Source organism: Dendropsophus ebraccatus, chromosome 9 (assembly GCF_027789765.1).
Source record: "Dendropsophus ebraccatus isolate aDenEbr1 chromosome 9, aDenEbr1.pat, whole genome shotgun sequence".
Classification (NCBI taxonomy): Eukaryota; Metazoa; Chordata; class Amphibia; order Anura; family Hylidae; genus Dendropsophus; species Dendropsophus ebraccatus.
Window position 1 is genome coordinate 44,141,947 of NC_091462.1, and position 22,994 is coordinate 44,164,940.

The 22,994-nt window shown below is 43.0% G+C and overlaps 1 long non-coding RNA gene across 1 annotated transcript in view; it reads right to left on the reverse strand.

Moving 5' to 3' along the window:
• The window catches only part of LOC138802067 (uncharacterized), a 66,898-nt gene extending 51,595 nt beyond the window's left edge, over positions 1-15,303 (reverse strand). Inside the window, exon 1 of the long non-coding RNA XR_011364675.1 lies at positions 15,137-15,303. This is a non-coding gene — a long non-coding RNA (uncharacterized lncRNA). The remainder of the gene's footprint in view (positions 1-15,136) is intronic.
• Positions 15,304-22,994: the final 7,691 nt, after the last annotated feature.

The window sequence follows — 22,994 nt, forward strand, 5'->3', positions numbered from 1 at the left end:
GCCTCCATCCTCCATTCCAGCCTCTAAATGGCGCTCTGTCCCTTTGGTGGCTTGCCCTGTGCCCATATGGCACATTATGTCCACATGTGGGGTATTTTCGTACTCAGGGGAAATTACCCTACACGTTTTGCATTTATTTTCTTTTTTAACCCCTTGTGGAAATGGAAAAAATCTAAATCTCTAAATCATTGATCTTGTCATGATTTTTTCATTTTCACAAGGGGCTAAAAAATAAAAAAAAAAACACAAAATGTGTAGAGAAATTTCCCCTGAGTACGGAAATACCCCCCATGTGGACATAAAGCGCCATGCGGGTGCAGGGTAAGCCTCCAAAGGGAAGAAGTGCCATTTGGCTTTTTAAGGGTGGATTTGAATGGAATGGATTTTGAGGGGACATGTTGCATTCAAAAGGCCCCTGCGTTGCCAAGAAAGTTGAAACCCCCCACAATTGACCCCATTATGGAAACTACACCCCTCAAGGAATGTAACAAGGGGTGTAGTGAGCATATGGACCCCACTGGTGACGGGCACAAATGTGGAACAATGTGGCGTGAAAATGAAATATTAAATTTTTTACACTATAATGTTGGTCTAGCCTTGAATTTATCATTTTCACAAGGGGTTAAAAGAGAAAAAAAAACTAAATGTGTAGAGCAATTTCCCCCGAGTCCGTAAATACCCCACATGTGGACATAAAGCGCCATGTGGGCGCAGGGCAAGCCTCTCAAGGGAAGGAGCGCCATTTGGAATTTGGAGGTTGGATTTGGCTAGAATGGATGATGAACGCCATGTCGCATTTACAGAGCCTTCGTGCTGCCAAAACACTGGAAACCCCCCACATGTGACCCCATTCTGGAAACTACACCCCTCAAGGAATCTAACAAGGGGTGCAATGAGGATATGGACCTCTTGATGATGGGCACATTTGTGCCATGAAAGTGAAAAAAATGAAAATTTTCACTTTCGCGTCACATTATTCCACATTTGTGCCCATCACCAGTGGGGTCCATATGATTACTGCACCCCTTGTTAGATTCCGTAAGGGGTGTAGTTTCCAGAATGGGGTCACTTGTGGGGGGTTTCCAGTGTCTTGGCAGCACGAGGGCTCTGTAAATGCGACATGGCCCTTAAAATCCATTCCAGTGAAATCCAGCTTCCAAAAGCCAGTTGGCGCTCCTTCCCTTTGAAGGCTCGTCTTGTGCCCGCTTGGCACTTTATGTCCACATGTGGGGAATTTCTGTACTCGGGAGAATCTGCGCTACACGCTTTGTGTTTTTTTTTCCTTTTATCCCTTTGTGAAAATGAAAAATTGAAGGCTAGAACAATGTTTTAGTGTAAAAAATAAATTTTTCTTTTTTCTCGCCATATTGTTCGGAAAATCTGTGAAGCACCTGTGGGGTCCAGATGCTCACCGTACCCCTTGTTACATTCCTTGAGGGGTGTAGTTTTCTAAATGGTGTCCCTTTAGGGGTGTTTTTTAGGTTTTGGCACCCCAGAGCCTCTGCCAACCTGAAGTGGTACAGTCAAAAATGACCAAGTATAACAGAGGCACTGAAATTAACTAGGCGCTCCTTTGTATCTGAGGCTTGTGGTTGCGTCAAATAGCGCAATAGGGCCACATATGGGGTATTTCTATAAACTGCAGAAACGGGGCAATCAATATTGGGGTGCATTTCTCTGGGAATAGGTTTATAATTATGAAAAATATTGGATTACAATAAAATCCCTGCACAGAAAATTAAAATTTTTGAATTTCTTACACACTTAGCTTTTATTTCTGTGACTCTTCTAAAGGGTTAAAACACTTTCTGGATGTGCTTTTACAGAGTGTGGGGGGTGCAGTTTCTGAAATGGGGTGCTTTGTGGGGCTTTCTCACATACAGGACCCTCAAATACACTTTAAGGCCAGGTTCAGACTATGTAACTGTGAGGCTGTATTTGCGGCTGTAATTGTGCGGAGGTATTTTTGGTGGTTCATGCGTACGCTGGAAAGTATAGGATATACGGCTGCACAGTGCACACTATGTATGAATCTACGGCCCGATCGTAAACGGACCCGTAAAAAATGAACAAGACCATTGTTTGCGGCTGGACATGCGGCCGTGGATTGACAGGCGGTCCGTACGGAGTACTTTAAAAATAGCCGGCAATGATGCCGAATGCCGATGCCTCTAATAGTTAATATATTAAATTAATAAAACACATTTTCTTTGTAATAAAGTCCCTTTCGTTGGTCAATAATTTAATTCTAACGAATCCATCATTTTGCGATTAAATATACTGTTAAAATAAATAGATATATAAATAAATGTATATTTATATATATATTTATTTTTTGACAGTATATTTAATTGCACAATGATGGATTCGTTAGAATTAAATTATTGAACAACGAAACTGAATTTATTTCATCGAAAATGTGTTTTATTAATTAAATATTAATTAGTACAGGAAGCTCCATAAGCCTTTAATTCATATTGCCGGCAAAAGAGCATTCTGTACTAATCATCACTTTACTTTAATGAAAACATCAAATGTTTCTTCTAATTATGTTATCACAATAGCATTATTAGAAGAAACATTTAGAATTATATGTGCGCTCAGCTGATTGGCTGATCGGCTCAGCGCACATATAATGAGCCGGTCCGCAGTACAGTGACTTCATTGTGCTGCGGACCAGCGAAGAGACAACATCGGGGTGAGTATAGAGCTCTCCCCATCCCCTCCCCAGCACTGCACCCCTCCCAGCAACGAAGGGGGGGTCAGTTAACCCCTTCCTTGCTGGGATGGGTGCAGTCTGACATCAGTCTGGCCCCCAAGGGGTTAAGTGGGATGCAATACACCCTCCCTTAACCCCTTGGGGGCCAGACTGTAAGCAGCGATCTGTAAAGATGCTGCATACTGTAGGTGCACAACACCGCTCACAATGATGGGTGTTGTGCTCCTGTTTGTGTTTTTTGTGTGTTTCTCCCTTTTTGTTTTTCAGATATCGGTATCCTGGGGATTACGTCGGATTCCGTGGACTACGTCGACGACCAGCGTTTTTTTATTTATTTTTTTAATAAAATGTCAATGAGGGGTGTGGGGGTGTTTTTATTTGAATAAAAAAAATTTTTAACTTGTGTCTTGTCTTTATTTCTTTACTTTATAGACTTAGTAGTGGAAGCCGTCTAATAGACGGAATCCCTTACTAAGTTGGGGCCTAGTGTTAGCCGGTATAAAATGGCTAACACTAACCCCCTATTATTACCCCAGTACCCAATGCCACCAGGGGTACTGGGAAGAGCTCTTCCCACCCTGGTGTTACCAGGCTGCTGTCGTTTGGTTTTTAACCCGGCTGGTTATAAAAATAGGGGGGACCCTATGCGTTTTTTTTTTATTATTTATTTATTTAAAAAAAAAAAGAGAAGGTTCTGCAGAAGAGACAGTAGAGGAGAGACAATGCCTGAAGGGCCTTGTCAAATTAGTAGTGTACTCTTCCTGAAACAGTTTGAACTGAAGAATAAATAAAGAGAACACTCAAACTCACATTTAGACTATTTCTGACTGCCTTCTGCCCTACAGTAGCAGGCTACCCGTCCTGCAGGGTAGTACGAGCCCCAGGCCTAGTTATATGGGCTAAGCAGACTTCCAAGATTTCTTGCAATGTGCAGTGGAATGCCTAGACTTATGGTAACTTTGTTCCACTGGGTTCAGTACCTGTGACTCCTAGGTAACTTCCCTGCACGTTTTAGAAAGGTTTCTGACTTGGACAAGGTGATCCTTCTAGCACTGCATAGTTGCTGTGTCGTTCATAAGGAAAATATTTAGTATCTCTAGGTTCTCCATCCACAGACTACCACTCACAACTCCCACTAGGAAATAACTCCTTACTACAGGGGTCTGACCAAACCCTACTGTGATTGGTGGGGCTGCATGTGCACAAAAGAGAGAAAACAGGGAATATGATAGAGACTAGAGAACAAGCACCTGCACGTATAAGTGTATAAAACATCACATGTGACACAAAATAGTTAACCCATGAGTCTCCTTCAGCCGTGCTTTACATAGAACATACAATACAGAGCAGCATCTAGTAGTGGAAAACACTAACTACAGTGAATACCTCATCCCCATCTGTGTGAACCCAAGAGAGTTACTCAGGTACAATGGAACTTAGGGGCCCGTACCAGGTCACTACATTCAGTAAGTTACCCAGTATGATGCCACAACCATGAAGTTCCAGTGTCTTGGTCTACAAGAACATCCACATACCAGCTGCTAGGATATTTTTACTAGGAAGCACCACGGGGGCAAGACTTTCGACCTTGTGCTGATCCCAACTGGAAAAGAAACTGTGGGTTTACATGGAACTGTCAGGTTAGCTTTATCACTCTCCCACATTATTTCTGCATACAACTACAACTCCTAGACAGCCTGCAGTAATTTCTACTCCGGGACATCCCTAAAAAAGTGTAACCATTAAACCATTTAGTTTATGACTGCAGATAGCAAGTTGCAGGAACCTGGTCATAGAGAAATCCCCAAAGACCTTGTGACTGCCCAAATACCAGACTCTGCTGACTTTTAATATGGTTACTAATATGGTTAATCAAAAATGCCCCTAAAGGTGAGCATAGCCTTTACTACAACCAGAGAATGATGTGCTAAAACTTGGGGTGATCCATCTCTATGAGAGTGCAGCCAATATAATATGTTTGGTGGAGCTCTGTAAAAACTCCACCTATTCCTCTCAATAAAGTTCTTTATTGTACATCATTGCGTTGTTTGCATGCCTGTGTACTGATATACGTTGGACGCGTGCCATCATCTTCGGATATTAATAGCATGCAGGTGCATTGAGGTCATGTGTAGTAATTCTATATTATTACTGATTTTATTTATGCTCTGGGGGAAAGGCTGAAATAAAAACTAATCTCCCTTTCCTTTCTTTGGTCACTCCTGATAATCCATTCGCTATCAGGGATAGATTACAACCCCATGTCTCTCCCAGTGCTCTATTTACCCAGCATAATAACATAAATAGGTCAGTAATTGGAAGAATATTTTACAGCCATGTCAGTAAAGCCCCTTCCCCTCCTCTCCATCTGAGTAAGTGTATAGAAGGGGCCTGGAAACCATTACTGACGCTCACACATGTTTGTGTATGGAGCATGTGACACTGTACATTAGGGATGGTGACACAGCAATGTCACACCTGTCTTCCCATGGCCCCTGCTGACCTGCCTTAGAAGGTCACCATCTCCCGACGCTCTCCATGTGTTCCCGAGTGTGGTGATAACTCTGTCACCTTCTCCATCCTCTCTGTCGCTTGCAGCTGCTATCCTTTTGAAAGTGTTTCGCCAATTTTCCCTCTAACCTTTTTCCTGTGTCACTGAGGTCCAGGGACTTTCATTTTTGTGACGTTTTCCAGTGGAATAAAGGTTAAGGGATCAGTTCACGGATTTGCTTAATCCATTCTTTATCAGATATATAATTATAAGCATTATCATTTGAAATTCCTCACGACCCTGCATGTTTGATAGGGAATTGCTCAAAGGGTTATCTCAATATCTAACATTATACCCTACCCACGGGAAAGGATATCAGTGACATATGGGGGACCCCTTTTGATCACGAGAATAGAGATTAACTGTCCCCTGAAAGTTAAAGGAGAAGCCCGGCGGGGAAAGGGGGGGGGATCACTACAGGCACAGGTTAGGGGGAAAATTTTAAAAAGCCAATATGCCTGACGCTCCCCAAGCCTGCGCTGCGCTGCATCACAGAGCTCCTTGACCCCGATGACTGTCATCCTCTCCCGTGTTCTGGGTACATCACGACCCAAGTTCAATGTCATGGATGGGTGGGATTCAGCCTGCTCAGCCAATCAATGACTGAAGTGGTGTACCACCCCACTCACGGACTGGCTGAGCAAGTTATCTGCCAGCCAAATCATGATGTAGCCAGAGGGGAGCTCAGAAGACAGGTGGTGGGTTCCAGGGGTGGGACGTGGCTCTGTACGGGAACCGGGGCAGGTGATTATGACTTCTTTTTTATTCAACCCACCCCCTGCCCGTAATGATTTTTTACCCCCCTGCCAGACTTTTCCTTTAAAGTGTACCTGTCTTAACAATATTCCGAAGCCTAACAGGGAATGATTAGTAAGGGTTAGGTGTGCATGCACAATGCTGCTCCATTCATTCTTGAAAAGAATTGACCTTCATTCTCTTGATTAGTGAAGGTCTGACCCCCACCAATCACAGGAACGGAGGTCATTTGTTCCTCAGGATGGAGCAGCAGTGCACATGCATAGTTAATAGTGTAACAGACGGCAACCAAGCATTGGGGAATGCATCACTAATTAGTTTTATTATCCATGTACAAAGATGACACTGCAATACAATTTTTTTTTATTTTTCTGTGTGTGGCATTTTCAGCTTCATACGCTCTTCTTTAGGCTTGAAATAAATAAGCAGGACCTATCAAAAAGACCAGACAAAGCAAAATAGATACTGGAGACCCAGTACGCCAAATACAGACCATGTACCTTCTGCATCTACTTTACTTCATCCTGAGTTGGCAAAATCTAGTCTTGCAGCTTATTTTAGATCCATTTACCTTTAGCCTAAAGAAGGAAAAAAGAAAAAGAAGGAAGCCCCAAAACGTCACACACAAAAAAATGTGGAACAGTGTTATATTTGCACATGAATAATAAGGGGCACGTTTACTAAAGCTGCCACCCTGGCGCATGCCATGGAGAAGGTACAGACTGTGGCCTTCTCCATGGCGTATGCCTACCGTAAGCCCTGCTCGCCTGATGGTCAGGGAAGGAGCAGTAAGGTTGGGAGCAGGGGCGTAACTAGAAATGGCTGGGCTCCATAGCAAACTTTTGATTGGGGCCCCCTTCATTCCCTACTGACCACTAAGCCGTCAAGTGTAGTCATAAATGCATAACTGCAAGTGCTGATCAGGAGTGCTTTCAGTTAAAGGGACATTTGCAGATCCCAGGAGGCCCACTTGGCCACCAGGTGCTACAAATGATAACAGCTCAGGGGGCCCAGTGTATTGCAGGAGCAGGCCATGGGGCCCCTTAATGTGGCAGGCCCCATAGCACCCCTGGTTGGGAGGAGTCATGGTCTCCTCCCAAACCACATTTATCAAGGTTTTCATTTGGAGTAGGTGTAAACCAGGCAAAAATGAACACCTGCTCTAGAGTAGGTGTAAGTGTTTGCGCAGTTCCTGAGCCAAGCGCAGGTCCCGCCGGATTCACTAAGAGGCATGTGCCTTTTAGGGAATTCTGTGGAGTGAATGGGGGTTGGGTGTTACACGTACGCCAGTCTTGATAAATGTCCCTCTAAATTATAATGTTTATTTCAGCTAGTGCATTCACTGAAATAGTGTTATCAGCTATTGGTTGGCTTTAGTCTTCTTCGCCAGTGATACATTCTTCTCTGTGACAAAACACCTCAGTTCATAAATATTAGGCAGAGTATATCAGTACACGCATTCCCTATGTTTGACAGCACGCCTCAAAGCAGCATTGATAACATCTCATTTGGGTCATCTATTAGCAGTGTTTGGGTTAGGATCAGGCCCCAGTGGTTGCTGTTCCTCCTCTAAGCATCTAGGATTGCAGTCTGTCAGAATCACAAAAGCCTATGATTTATAACCATTGGGACCCAGAGCAAGAATTTGCTCTCTCTTCTCTGATGTCTGCATCTGATATCTGACAAGGGTCCTTGGAGTTTTAACACCTGCAATACAAAGCACTTGTTCAAGATGCTGCCTGCCAGGATGATCTGAGCAAAGAAAAATTGCTCTGTCCTTTGGCTATGAATATAGAATAGAGGTAAGAGTATAGAAAAGACATTTCAGGGACTCATAAAAAGCCATGTGAGTTAACACTGAGCCAAAGCAGATTCCCAGAGATAATGACCAGACCATATACTGCTTAAACTAATTCCAACAACTCTTCAAAGGGGTATTCCCATCACAGACATTTATGTAGTATCCACAGGATATGCCATAAAGGTCTGATAGATGTGGGTCCAACCCCTGGGACCTGCGCCTATCCCCAGAATGGGGTCTCCCAACCCCCATCCTGCCTGACCACCACATCTGGGCAGAACCTGAACAGAGAGGTGGCTGGGACTTTGAAAACATGTGAGCTCAATGCGGTTCAGGGAAGAAAAAGCGCTGCACCTCACACCTATGGCTGATACTAGTGCCCCTAGGCTAAATAAAAAACACATCAGAATTTTGTGTATGAATTGATCAAGCCATACTGCCCCATGTACCATCGTGCAGGTATCTGATACACATCTGTACCTAAACTAAGTCCACACCGTGCCAATCAGTGGCTACCAACCCCGCAGGCGTGCACAGTCAGGGAACGGGGGCCATGGGACGGCCCTGCGACCCCCATGCCACAGGACCAGACCCAAAAACACCACACCAGAACCCGGCCAGCACCGCCAGCGGAGAAGGTCGCCCCCAAACAGCACAAGTCTGGATGAGGTATTGCGCTCACAATAGCTGCTGCAGACAGAATGGGAAAAGACAGGAGGGATTAAAACCATGAGCATTCAGGTGTCTCCTGCTAATTGCGGTCATGTGGGTCTCATCAGGAGGAGTGCAAAACACGGAGAAAAGAGAGAAACAAAATGCGGTTCAGGGAAGAAAAAGCGCTGCACCTCACACCTATGGCTGATACTAGTACCCCTAGGCTAAATAAAAAACACATCAGAATTTTGTGTATGAATTGATCAAGCCATACTGCCCCATGTACCATCGTGCAGGTATCTGAGCTCAGTTCCTCTGTTTTTGTAACTTCCAGTCTGTACTGGATAGTTCATATCACTATTTGGCTGGCCAATGCATGGATAAATCAGAAAAATCTTGGGGTGCCGACATATCCATGCATGGACTGACATGGGTCCCATTTATTTCAGTGACCCCATGTAGTCATGTAGTCACTACCTATCAAGCGTTTCTAGAGATCAGCGTAACTCAAGCATGCTCAGGTCTTTCTGAACCCGAGCTGAATATATACCTTTGTGGGAAATTATTCAGTATAACTTGTAACATATTGATTGAAATCCCAGATTATTCTGTGTTAAGGAGTCCAGTGGGCGGTGTCAATCAATGCTGTGGACTCTTTAGCATGGAAACATCAGAGATTTCAACCAATAAATTACTTGCTATCTATATCTGCTCAGCATCTGCTCTGTAATACGATGTGATCGCTTAGATAGCATTTTCATAGTGACGGGTTCCCTTTAATACTTCTGGAAAATTTTGGATGTTTAATCGGAAAATACAGGGTCAAAACTTTCTTTTCAATATTATTTATTAGTATTTACTTCTTTTTGTTAAATGTCTTGAGTAGAGATGAGCTAACCACAAGCACACTCGGGTGGAGCTGCACCCGAACTCTCTGCATTTGATTAGCAATGGCTGAAGAAGTTGGATGCAGCCCCAAGGAGCTCGGGAAATGGACTACCTATGGCTGCATCTAAGTTTCTCAGGCACTGGAAATCAAATGATGAAAGTTTTCGTTTGGAACAACTCGAGTGTGCTTGAGATTCGCTCATCTCTATTCTTGAGATAACATTTTGTATTCCATGACTATCTTATTCCATGATTTCTCCTACACAGATAGTTATTTATTGGCTGTTCTCCTTCTCTGTTGGTCTCATGCTTTTAAACAGAAAGTAAAGACTCCAACTCTTGGATGTTTACTTTACTACTAATCCTGATAATACCTCCGAAAGTTATTTATACAAAAATAATTCTGACTTCAAAATTCCAAAAAACTGAAACTATTGCTGTCTTGAGGAATGTTTTCATAAATCAATGTTGTATCCAAAGATAATGAACCTAGTAATACATCTTGTTAACACAATGTTTCTCTTTCAGCACTTATCAGAGGCCTATTTTTCCCACTACCTGGCTTTTTCCCTATATCTGCACCCACTGAAAAACCATGGCAACTATCATGAATCTAAGGGCCCTATTCCACCGAACGATAATCGTTCGCATAATCGTTAACGATAAACAATCCAAACGACCGCTATTACGAAAGACCTGATATCGTTTACATGGAAAGATAATCGTTACTTATGATCGTTCTTGTGGTCGTCTTGTCATCGCTATTGCGTTCGTCACTACTGCGAACGACCGAAAGACTTCTTATTCAATGCGAACGATTTGCGAACGAGCAACGATAAAAATAGGTCCAGATCTAATTAAACGATCCACGATTTCTCGTTCGGTCGTTAGTCGTTAACTGCTATTCAAATGAATGATTATCGTTTTGATTCGAACGATTTAACGATAATCTGAATGATAATCGTCCGGTGGAATAGGCCCCTTAGTCAGCAGAGCTTTTTACTGTGGTATTTAATTACCCTGAGAATATCTTACTAAAGAAATTTTTACACTATTAAAGCATATCTCTTGTTAATGTTTTACCATCAATCAATAGTCCATGCAAAGATAATGAAATTTGTAATAAATCTGGTTAAAGAAACGATCATAGATTTAGGACTGTCAGGAACTGTATCTCTGCACTGACTGGAAAACGAAGGGGGTCATTTATTAAATGTCCGCCCGAGGCGTACGCCAGGGAGAAGGTGCAGATTTGCCTTTTTTCATTTCCCATATAAAATTGCTTTGTTCCTGTGACTCAGGGGCACTTTTACTTGTATGACAAAATGGGCTCTCTAGCACTTTATACAACATGACCACCATGTTGTGTGTCTTACCACCAAGATAAACAAGGTTCAAACAAATCATATAAATGGGCTATCATTCAACACACCCTCTTTCAGTAAGTTACATTGTACACAAAGATTAAAGGGGTATTCCAAGATAAAATGACTATGCACAGGATAGGGAACAAGTTAGAAATCGCGAGGAGTCCATACCCCCCTGGCAATATCCATATTGGCCCATAACCCCTTTGTTTTGAATAGAGCTGCAGGCACAACACTTGCCTGGCGACTCTATTAATTCCTATGGAGCCGTCGGAAAGAGGCGAGTGTTGTATTCAGCTCTCTCCAGCGGCCTGATAAGAATGAATAGAGCCACGGGTCACATGCGGTACCTGCAGCTTTATTCAAAATAAAAGAGGCTGTGGGCCAATACAGAGATCTCCGGGATGTATGGAGGTCGCATCCCCCGCAAACTCTGACTTGTCTTCTGTCCTGTGGATAGGGGACAAGTAATTTTATCTTGGAATATCTATTTAAGAATTTTTCACAACAGGTACAATGTGAATGCATTTTATGTTGGGAATACCCCTTTAAGTGTTGCTGAATATGTCCACAACCATAACATGTACTTGGAAAAAGATGAACTTTAACTTATAAATATGGATAGAAATGTTATAGTACGTTGTTTGGCTCATAACAAGAACAATTGGGGAAAAGTTGAAGCATATTTTTGGTGACACCTGTGACATACTTGGAAAGGACAAAATATTTTTATAGCAAAGCGACCTTTAGTTAAACTGGCATTGCTGCTGCTGTAGGAGCCATTGAAACTGCAAAAATGTCAATGGCCTTAGGGTGGGCCAGACTGCCAAACCAGAAGTTAGTTGGTTTAAGGACTTTGCTTTAACCATAGAAATATGGTGCTCCTGCACTGGGCCTCTGGCAGCAATACCACATTTAACCCATCCTCAGCTCTTAAAACTATGGAGGAGTAGAGAGCCATTGGCGTCCTGCCCTGCCATTCTTTAAAGTAGGCTTCAGGCATCTGGAATTAAAGGGGTTAACCAGCGCTACAAAAACATGACCACTTTCCCCCTACTGTTGTCTCCAGTTTGGGTGAGGTTTTGAAACTCAGTTCCATTGAAGTAAATGGAGCTTAATTGCAAACCACACCTGACTTGGAGACAACAGTAGGGGGAAAAGTGGCCATGTTTTTGTAGCGCTGGATAACCCCTTTAAGGCAGGTGGTGCAAAGCAGTGATAGGATTGTATAGGATTCATTTTCCATAACTCATTCCCTAAAGTACAAAGGCCTTCTACTATTCTGACTACTCTTTCTAAGTTGGACATGGTTCCTGGCCATGTCTGTCTCTCTGGCTTATTTCCTGACCATTAAGGTTCGTTCACACCTACAGGATCTGCAGCAGATCTGCAGCAGATTTGATGCTGTGTTCAGTTATTTAAATGAAATCTGCTGCAGAAAATCAGCTGCAGATCCTGTAGGTGTGAACGCACCATAAAGAGGTTTTCTGGGCAGGGTTGGCTTTATAATAAGTGGTCCAGGTTGCCTAAAAAGCAATGAAGTACTTACCCATCCAGTTCCTAGTACTTTTCCCCAATGCATGGACCCCCCCCCCCCCCCCCCCCCCCCATGCCACCTGAGGATTCTCTGCAGCTTAGTATAGATCCCTCTATAGAAGATATTGGGAGAATATCTTGGACTCAAGTCAAGTCAAACCTGTGGCAGTCCAAGGGATTCCACATCCTCCCAGGAAGATCTTGTGTAATCTGATATAAGCCTACCCTCGGCATGTCAGCAATACACACACACACACACACACGCACACACACAAAAATGCAAAAAGCATCGCTTACTCACATAGATGTGCACTCTTCTTTCCATTCAAAGTCCTGTTGGGAGAATGGCTGCACATAATTGGTGAATATCTGATATTGTTTATTCAGTGTGTGAGGGTCTTAGCAATGACAGTCACACCTATCACTCATTTATTTATGGGATGTTATATGGCTATATCATGTAGGTATACCTCTTTAAGATGGTTTTCATTGATTAGCTATGGAACCCAGCTATTAAACTTCTTGAACTATGATGCATAGAATGCTTTGGGAGTTCAAAAAGAAATGTCAAAAAGCAGTGACAGCTGCCAACCCTACTGACACATCATTATACTATTTCCTATTTTGCTCTTGACTCTAATCAGAATCAGAATTTGTATAACATTTTCCCTGTATTATTGTAGTTTTGGAATATGATTTTATTTATTGTTCAATTTTTATTATTTTTCCAAAAATGTAACCTTTAACTGAGATGGTATAACTAATGGAAGAACAGATAAATACTGAAAGGCCTATGTGTTTGTACATCTTATTCCTAGATGGGGATGTATGGGGAGATGGGGCTCCAAAGCATGAACAGAAAGGGTCTCCCTCATGAATGTAGTGACTGACACCAACAACCAGTGGCGTAGCTACCATAGAGGCAGGGTAGGCAGTTGCTATGGGGCCCGTGCAGGAGGGAGGCCCGGAGGAGAATGTATGAGCGTGTGTCCCTCTGCTTAACCCCTTATGTACTGCAGTGTGTAAGTGACTCAATGTTTACTTACATGCTACAACACAAAAAAGGGGTTAACAAGCAGAAGACAGAGATCTCTGCTTCACTGCACTGATAACCTCTGACCTCTGTACTGCAGCTGGCAATCAAGTAGGAAAGTAAAATGTGCAGAGGTCAGGGGTTATTAGCGCAGTGCTTTGTGTTGTGCGTAGGGGAGGGGGACCCCTTAAATTTTTTGCTATGGGGCCCCGTGAATCCTAGCTACGCCCCTGCCAACAACCCAGAGCTATCTGGGGACTAGAGTACCATCCTCCATTAATGGGAATCATTAAAGTGTGATGTAGTTGGAAGTCCCCTTGTGAGCATGTTACCTTTTGGTAATTTGTCAGTGGAGGGGATCTCGAGTCTCTCTACTGTAATAAAGAGTCAAAGAGGAGTTGTGGTTGAGCGTTTGTGCCGCACTTTAGCACAACTCACCACTCCTTCCCCTCTTCTTCATGAATAATATCTGCTGCCCAGCCTCAGCTGTCAGCCAGTGTCTCTTATTGCAGGTCAGTCCTCTGTAGGCAATTTATTTCTGAAAGAAACACTCAGATATATTTGAATCTCCTAGCCTCAATGTGTTGGAGATATGGTCTAGGGGTAAATCATACATATAGAGACAAGCAACAGTTTTTTCCCCTTTTTATGCAATAATGAGAAAAAGTAAAAATATATTGCTATATTTCATTTCCGTCTGGGAAATCAAACATAAGAAAAAAAATGTTGGTCTCTAGACAAGTAATTTACCCCTAGACCACAGCTCTAACACAATTGGGCTACGAAATTCAACTATATCTGAGTGTCTTTCAGACATAAACTGCCTACAGAGGACTGATCTGCACTTGAGACACAAGAAGCAGTGGTGAGGTGTTCCAGAGTGCCGCACAAACGCTAAGCCCAAACTCTTCTTTGATTATTCATTACAGTAAGAAACCTGAGAGTGCACGGACAATTTACAATAATGTACCATGTTCACCAGGGGACTGCCAACTACAGCACACTGTCAGCACCTCAGGTAGGGCCTGGGTGCTGACAGATTCCCTTTAAAGGGGTTGTCCGGCGATAAAAAATTATTCACAGAATAACACACATTACAAAGTTATACAACTTTGTAATGTATGTTATGTCTGTGAATGGCCCCCTTCCCCGTGTCCCACCACCCCCACCCGTGTACCCGGAAGTGTGGTGCGCTATACATTACCTGTCACGTGCCGACCACGGTCTCCGATCCTCAGCAGTGACGTCTTCTTCGGGAGGCCGGCGGATCTTCCCGAGTGCCAGCCGCCCTCTGCAGCGTCATCCGAAGCTCAGCCGCGATTGGCTGAGCATAACTGTGCTCAGCCAATCGCGGCTGAGCGGCTGATGACGCGGCCACGACACGAGATGCAGTGAGTATAATGCACCACACTTCCGGGTACACGGGTGGGGGGAAACACGGGGAAGGGGGCCATTCACAGACATAACATACATTACAAAGTTGTATAACTTTGTAATGTGTGTTATTCTGTGAATAATTTTTTATCGCCGGACAACCCCTTTAAGGGCTAAAACTTGATTCTCACTAAAAGTAAGAAAGTGTAGGGCCTTTGTTCGACTTTCGAATGGCAAGGCAACCCTTTAGCAACCCGTGAGCATGTTTAAGGGGTGAAGACAGGAAGACAGAAGGATCCCTATAAACCTAAATGCTATGGTTTGCAAGTGACTTAAGGGTTAAACAGCTGGTATCAGAGCCCGTTCCCTTCCCAGCCATTGCAGTGGCAATGTTAAACGATTAGTTTCTATGCATTCCCCTGCTAAAACAATTTTCTCACATATACTTTGTTCCTACCTGCCCCATAAGTTCTAAAGGCAGCTTACAGGAGCCAAACCTTGTTAGCTTCAGACACGCTGATTCTCTGTCCCTTGCTTCTCCAGTTTCCCCCTGTCTGCTGTAAATAAGTCCAGTGACTTTTGGGAACTTGTATACTCGCTTTCCCTGAAAACCGCATCTGGCTGTTATTGCAGCTCCAATTTTAGAAGATATTGAAAAAGATTCATGAGTAATCATTCGGATTCAGATGGAAATAGCTAAGGATGAGTTCATGCTCCAAGTTGACACATTCACTGCCCAACATAGACGATGATACAATGCTAACCCTTTCATAGATGAAAAAATAACTGATCGGCTACCTGCGGCCATTTCCTTTTGGGAAGTCGTATATTCGTATATTCTACCATAAAACCGCATCTGGTTGTTTTTTAACTCCACATTTAGCAGATAATGAAAGATTTTGATGAGTAATTACCAGGATTCGGATGAAAATAGCGAAGGATGAGCTCACCCTGGAATTTGCACATTCAGTGCCTGCTTCCACAGTAAGCACCATAGATCATTGTACCATGTTAACCCTTGCACAACTGGTGAAAAACAGAGCCACTGAGCTACCTACCTGAGGCCATTCCCTTAATTAAAGGTGCCGCCACGCCACAGGATCGTATTAAAAGTATCTGTACATACAGACTGGAAAGTATTTGTTTTCTGGCAGCTAGATCTGGCCAGGAGCCACCTGGTAATGGACCGTGTAATTAAATAAGGGGAGGGTTCACAGACTTGGCATTAGCAGTTCCCCAGGACGGCAGCTTCATTTTGCTTAAAAGAAAATATTGAAATCCTTAATTTTGTGTGTCTGAGACAGGAATCAATGATCAAAGGCACGGCAGGATCTGTACTCTATAAGAATTCAGCGATTTGTTGCCTGGCGCCGTATTTAGAAAATACTGGTACCTGTAAGTCTTTCCAGCCATTGAATGGTGATTCCATGGTTCATTGATGTGTAAGAAATGTCATTTTCTGCAGCTCTGCTAAGTGATTGGGACTGGGAACTTGTTAATCTGGAAAAGCTGCAAGTGTGTTAAATCCATACATGCATTTAATTAAAAAATGACGCTTTTGATGTTTTGATATAATGCAAAAACAATAAGATTTCCTGACTATAGGGGTCAGGATCAGCAGGACATCTATTTGCACATTTTATAAGTAAAACAATGCAAGATATAAGAGTATTCTCACAGGTAACATATATGGCATATCCATTGGATGCTCCTCTTTGCTATTCCTCTATACCTGGGGTAAAAGGGTAAGAAATGGAAAGCAGCTCTGTTGGGCATGGTAGTCCTGGGGATCAACTAAACTAGACAACTAGACCTGTATAGGAAATTAAGCTGGTTATGACACTCTGCTTAGACTACCAGTGGAATCTCTGGCTTTCTCCTCCAATTTTGCCTCAGATTTGGAGGGGCAATGGAGGACACTGGACCACAGCTCTCCCAATCATGAGGGTTCCTATGGATATGCCATAAACATTACTTGTTACAGTACACCTTTTTTGTTTAGTCTTAAGGCCACAAACCTTGATGTACCTGGCTGGATGTGATTTAAAGTAAATCTGTACCAACCGTTGCCACCTACGAACCACCAGTTCTATCAGTACTTCAAGCTTCATCACTGCATGTCCGGTTCTGGCGAAAACCAACTTTTATTTCAGCAGGGCGGTAAGGCAGAGTGTCCATGAGGCGGGGCCTAGAGCATCTGTGCTTTAAGCTCCCACTGCCTCTCTCCCTGCCTTCATCCAGCCCATTGGCATGCAAAAAAGTGCCCTGCCGCACTGATGGAAAAAAGTTGCTTTTAGCCAGAATACCGGCCCCAGGAGACAAATAGACCCCGGGACTGGGCATACTGTGATAAAGCCTGGATGGTATGGTATCAGCAGTTTGGTGGGGGGGGGGGGGGCAGGGGGGGTCATTACAGGTTCACTTTAATGTGATGTGTGTCTATGGTTTCATATGTATACCGAATCAGCCGTTTTTAGGAAGCAGAATCTGTGTATCTGTATGTGTTCAGCTGTGACTGAGGGGTACCACTATCAATGTAAAAAATCCTTCAAGGGTCAAATAATATAGTGATTAGGTAGTGACACCCCCACTGGAACATGATCTTTCGCTTTTCAATGGTAAAAGGAGAAGACTATATAATCATAGAAAAGTATCAACATATGGCAAAGTCTCCTACAGGGTACTGAGGTCTTTTGATCATCATCAATGTTAGATGGCTCCTAATACTGTACATGGCCCAATTATCGGATCACTCTTTACATCAGCCCCACATTACACAGTATATTGACAATTTTATGTATCTAGCGCTCATGTTATTAAGGCACCATGGATTGTTTTGTTTGATCAGTAGTATCTGTACACTGACAGCTCTTACAGTATAGGGATTAGATGATAATAATTGCTAGTTTGTTAGTCTATCTCGAAAAAGCCGAGCGTGACAGTGTGTTACAGAGACTCTTCTTGATCTTGAATCTCTGTAATTGGTATCCAATAGAGCGATAAATCTACAATTAGGGGATTAGGTTAGGGCAGTTGACAAGAATACAGCAGATTAGATCAACTATCTGAAGATATTAGAGAGAAATCTTTGGTTTAGCAGACCTCTACAAGGTAGAATGATGACTTACATTCATAATAGCAGCCAGTGCTACATTTTTACACTTTTCGGATATGGAGCTCCAATCTCCTGCATAGACATAGATCCTAAAGATAACATGCTTACTGTCACCACTAGATGGAGCTTAGGAGGTAACTAGATACTGTTCATTCTCTTGATAGTCCATCTAATGGCTGTGGCGAATATCAAGGTATTCTGGACTATTAAGAGAATAAACAGCCACATTTTTCCGCAATGGTGAGTGCCCTTGGAATATCTTTATTTCATTCGCTTACGATTGGAATAGTTTGACTTCCGAGAGTAAGCTTCACCTGATTTAAAGGGTCATATAAACATTTGAGCACTCCGAATATCTCCTTATACTTGCCTGATATTCATATTTCAGGTAGTAGTGCAGACTCCTGTATCTTTGACTTAAATTAACAGGATATTGTGTTGTTTCAGAGTTTAATCCATAGACAATATGTAGAAAGTTCCTTTAACCCCTTACCAATATTTCACATACAGTACATGTATGTCATGTTTAGTAGGGAGTACAGAGTGGGATCAGGAATGGATAACTTCAATCATAGGTATTCCCCAATGCCACCCTCATGTAATCCCCAAGGTAACCCCAATGTAATTGGTACTGACATATACAGAAATGCTAGAGGCAGAATTTAAGTTTTTGGTTTTGAATCTATGGATTAAAAAGTGATAACAAAAGGTTGCACATATCCAAAAATGCTACCAATAAAAGAAAACAAACAAAAACTAGAAATTTATTATGACTGTAATTGTTCTCACATGCCAAATAAAGCTGTTAATTTTACCTTTACCATTAAATGAATGCTGAGAACCCAAGAAAATGGCACAATTGTGTTTTTGTTTATTGTTTTATATGTGTATTTATGTATGTGTGTAAATGTATATTATTCTTTATTTTTTTCTCAATGCATTTTACATGGTAAAATAAAAAGGTGTTGTCATAGAATACAATTTGTCCCGCAAAAGACAATTCCACATATAGCTAGGTCTCTGGAAAATAAACTTTAAAGTGACACTGTCACTCCCTTTTTGCATTATGACTTCTCTCCACAGGTGTAAAGGGTAAATTTAGCAGTTTTCATACTTTATTTTATATCATACATCATGATGCTTGTTCCAGTAAAAAGTAATCTTTAACCCCTTTGCGACCCCGCTCTGAACGGCGCTGATCCTGGCTGACATGTGCAGCCGGGCAGTGCCTCTATTAGCCGGCGCGGGTCCCGTTGCCGCGCCGGCTAATTAAGCCTCTAAGTGCTGCTGTCAAACCTGACAGCTGCACTTAGAGGCTTTGATCCACATGTCCCTGGTGTCTAGTGGGACGGATCTCTAGTGGGACGGGGGAGATCCGTTCTTCTGCCCATGCCGGGTCTCAGCCTCGCAATGACGCTGATCCCGACTCGGCAATAGATTGCTATGGCCTGCAGCAGGCCATAGCAATCTATGACCGATCTGATCGATCTTTGCTGTGTATATACACAGCATTGATCTCTATGAGAGATCAGTGCCTTTTATATACAAGTCCCCCAGGGGGGCTTCTAGTTAAAGTAAAAATAAAAGTAAAAATGTTTTTTTATTAATAAAAAATCCCCTCCCCTATTAAAAGTCCAAATCACCCCCCTTTTCCCATTTTATAAATATAAATTAATAAATAAACAAATAAATAAACATATTTGGTATCGCCGCGCGCGTAATCGCCCGAACTATTAATTAATCACATTCCTGATCTCGCACGGTAAACGCCGTAAGCGAAAAAAAAAATTCCAAAGTGCAAAATTGCGCATTTTTGGTCGCATGAAATCCAGAAAAAATGTAATAAAAAGTGATCAAAAAGTTGCATATGCGCAATCAAGGTACCGATAGAAAGCACATGTCATGGCGCAAAAAATGACACCTCACACTGCCCCATAGACCAAAGGATAAAAGCGTTATAAGCCTGGGAATGGAGCGATTTTAAGGAACATATATTTGTTAACAATGGTTTGAATTTTTTACAAGCCATCAGATAATATAAAAGTTATACATGTTATATATCGTTGTAATCGTAACTACTTGAGGAACATGCATAATAAGTCAGTTTTACCATAGGGTGAACGGCGTAAATGCAAAACTCCCCGAAATCAAAACAAATTCCTTTTTTTTCAATTTGACAGGGCAAATGATTTTTTTCCGGTTTCGCAGCAAAAGTGCAAAAGCAAGTGGAAAAAGCAAAAGTGCAGAAACTAAAATTGGCTTTGACCTTAAGGGGTTAAGGCCCCCGGCCCAGACGGGCTATCAGCTGATTTTTACAAAATATTGAGGATATCTCTCCTACGCTACATTCTTTATTTTCTCAGTACCTGCAAGGAGGATTGGTTCCTAGCTCGTCCAATACCGCCTATATCAAGCTTTTGCTTAAGCCCGGGAAAAATCTGCAACATCTAAACTCATACTGTCCTATCTCGCTGCTAAATTTAGATTTAAAAAACTCATTTCTAAGATTATGGCGGACCGCCTTGCGGAGGTGCTTGCGGAACTCATTTCCCCGGCCCAAGTTGGCTTTGTGAGGGGAAGGTCGGCCGTCACTAACATACGGAAAGTCATGGCGGTCTTGGACGAGATACGAGCTAGGCCCCATCTGCATCCATCCTCAGTTCTCCTCTCGATTGACGCAGAGAAGGCTTTTGACAGTGTGAGCTGGGGATGGATGTTTGGGGTACTGGAGGGGATGGGTTTTGTTGGACCCTTCTTAGACTATATCAGGGCATTATACGCCTCTCCAGTGGCGAGGATTCATATACCAGGTTTTCTTTCTCCTTCCTTCCCCCTCTTTAAAGGCACACGGCAGGGGTGCCCCCTTTCCCCCTTACTTTTCAATTTAGCTAAAGAGCCCCTGTCCCGCAAGTTGCAAGCTCTGCCTGATGTAGAGGGCATTACAGTCGGTTCTAACTCCCTGAAAATTACCTTTTTCGCTGATGACCTTCTAGTTTTTATGGCAAACCCAGTGAGAGATTTGGTACAAGTGTTCGATTTTCTCGCAGATTTTGGCCGGTACTCCGGCTTTAGTTTTAATGTGGATAAAAGTGACCTCCTGGACCTCTCACCTGTCTCCACGATGAAAAGTAAGCTCCCTGATACTGTTGCTCTGCAATATTACCGCACATCTATTACGTATCTAGGGGTTAAACTAGGGACCACTCACTATATACATTAAATTTTCCCCCAATAATCTGGAAAATACAATCTGATTTACAAAAATGGACACATTTACCCCTGTCACTTTTTGCTAGGGTGGCATTGGTAAAGATGATGGGATTTGCCAAGATTTTGTACCCTCTTCAAACGATCCCACTTTTCATATGGATGTCAATTTACTCAGAACGGCCATTTCTAAATTTATAGGAGGCCACAGATCGCTCAGAGAAAACTGCTACTGCCCAAGGACAAGGGAGGCTTAAGTCTTCCGGACGTACGTCTGTACAACCTGGCCTGTCTCATGAGGCATGGCTTTGATTGGATGAGAGGCTCAAGCAATTTCTCAAATTATGAGCTGGAGTCTCATCTGGCTCACACTAAATTTGGGGCCCTTCCGGCCGCTATACGGCAGAGCTTGCTATTTCGGGATTCTATCAAGGCTTGGCAGGCAGGACAGAAGGTGTTGGGATTGTCGTGGTAGGTGAGCACACATTTAGACCCTTGGCATCACCCAGAATTCAAACCAGGCATGCAGAACCCACTTTTCTGCAAGTGGAAAGAAGCTGGAATAATGAAAGTAATAGATTTTATTCATATTACTGAGCGTAGATATTACACATTCCCTGAACTTCAAGCAAAATATAGCCTGGGGCCGGGCCATTTCTTGGCCTATAACCAGCTGCATAGCTTTCTCTCTTCCCGCCTTGGGGATTTTAGGTTGGAGCTATCTAATAATCTTCTTTTTGTTATCTACTCCTCAACATACCCTATCTACCTTGTATTTTGAGAGATGCTGATACCAAAGGTTTAGCTCTGTTGTTGTTTAAATACTGGGAGGGCAAATGGCCCTTGCTTGACCTTAATGCTCTGATTCTGAAAGGCTGGAGCGTGGTGCGACAGGCGGTGGTGTCTAAGCAATGGAGAGAGACGCAATTTTGTGTTATGCATCACCCCACCTATGGATTTTCCTTCCCTCGGACCCCGTCCCATCCGGATAGAATCATTGCATGTCCTAACTGTGGAGAGGGGGGTACAGACCTGGAGCACGGCTTATACTCCTGCTCCAAGGTACAGATCTTCTGGAAAACATTGATTGACTGGCTCAACAGCAGGCTTCGGCTTTCTCTTCCGTTGGATCCTCACTTGATCCTTTTGCATGTTTCCCCTGCTGATGCGCCAGCCACTCTCTTACTACATACTTTTATTTTAGTTGCCAAACGTTGCCTGTTAGCTAGATGGTTGACAGCTGAGATGCCGACTATTACAACTGTTTTACAGCAAATGAAGCGGTACATGTGGCTGGATCAGCTGGAAGCAGTGCCTGCCCGTGAAAAGAGAGCGAAGGCGTTCTTTAAAAAATGGAAACGCTTTATACTTACCTTCCTAGATCCCCCAGATATTCAAAGGGTTGTTGGTCCTTTTCGAAATACATCCTGGTACTTACGGGCGGACATAGCGGGTACTCTTGGTGCTTTGAGGTTACTGGATTGATTTACTCTTCTTGGTACTGTTATATGTTCATGTGGGGGGGTCTGGACCTCACTCCTGCACGATGGGGAGGGGGGGGGGGGGAGGGGGGGGTTCTGCTGTTTTGTATTGGTTTAATAATTTCAGCAGTGTAGATACAACTGTGGAGAGTTTGTCTTCTCTCGCTTTTTCTTTGACATCGCGGCCTGCATGTTAAAATATGTTATGCAAAAAAACTTCTAATAAAAATATGTTTCCAAAAAAAAAAAAAAAAAAAAGAGTAATCTTTCATCATCTGCGGATTGTGTTGGTGGGGCTTCACGGACGCAGCACCACTTAGCCCCACCTACGACGGTGTTGTAGACCCCGCCCCTCTGTTACGTCATAGTCGCCTAGGCCCCACCCCCTAGATGACCATTAGAACGGACTGACTTTAAAGGGGTAGTTTTCTTTTTCTGCTTAATTAACACACATTACAAAGGTATATAACTTTGTAATGTGTGTCAATAAGCTGTCTGGCCCCGTTCCCTCC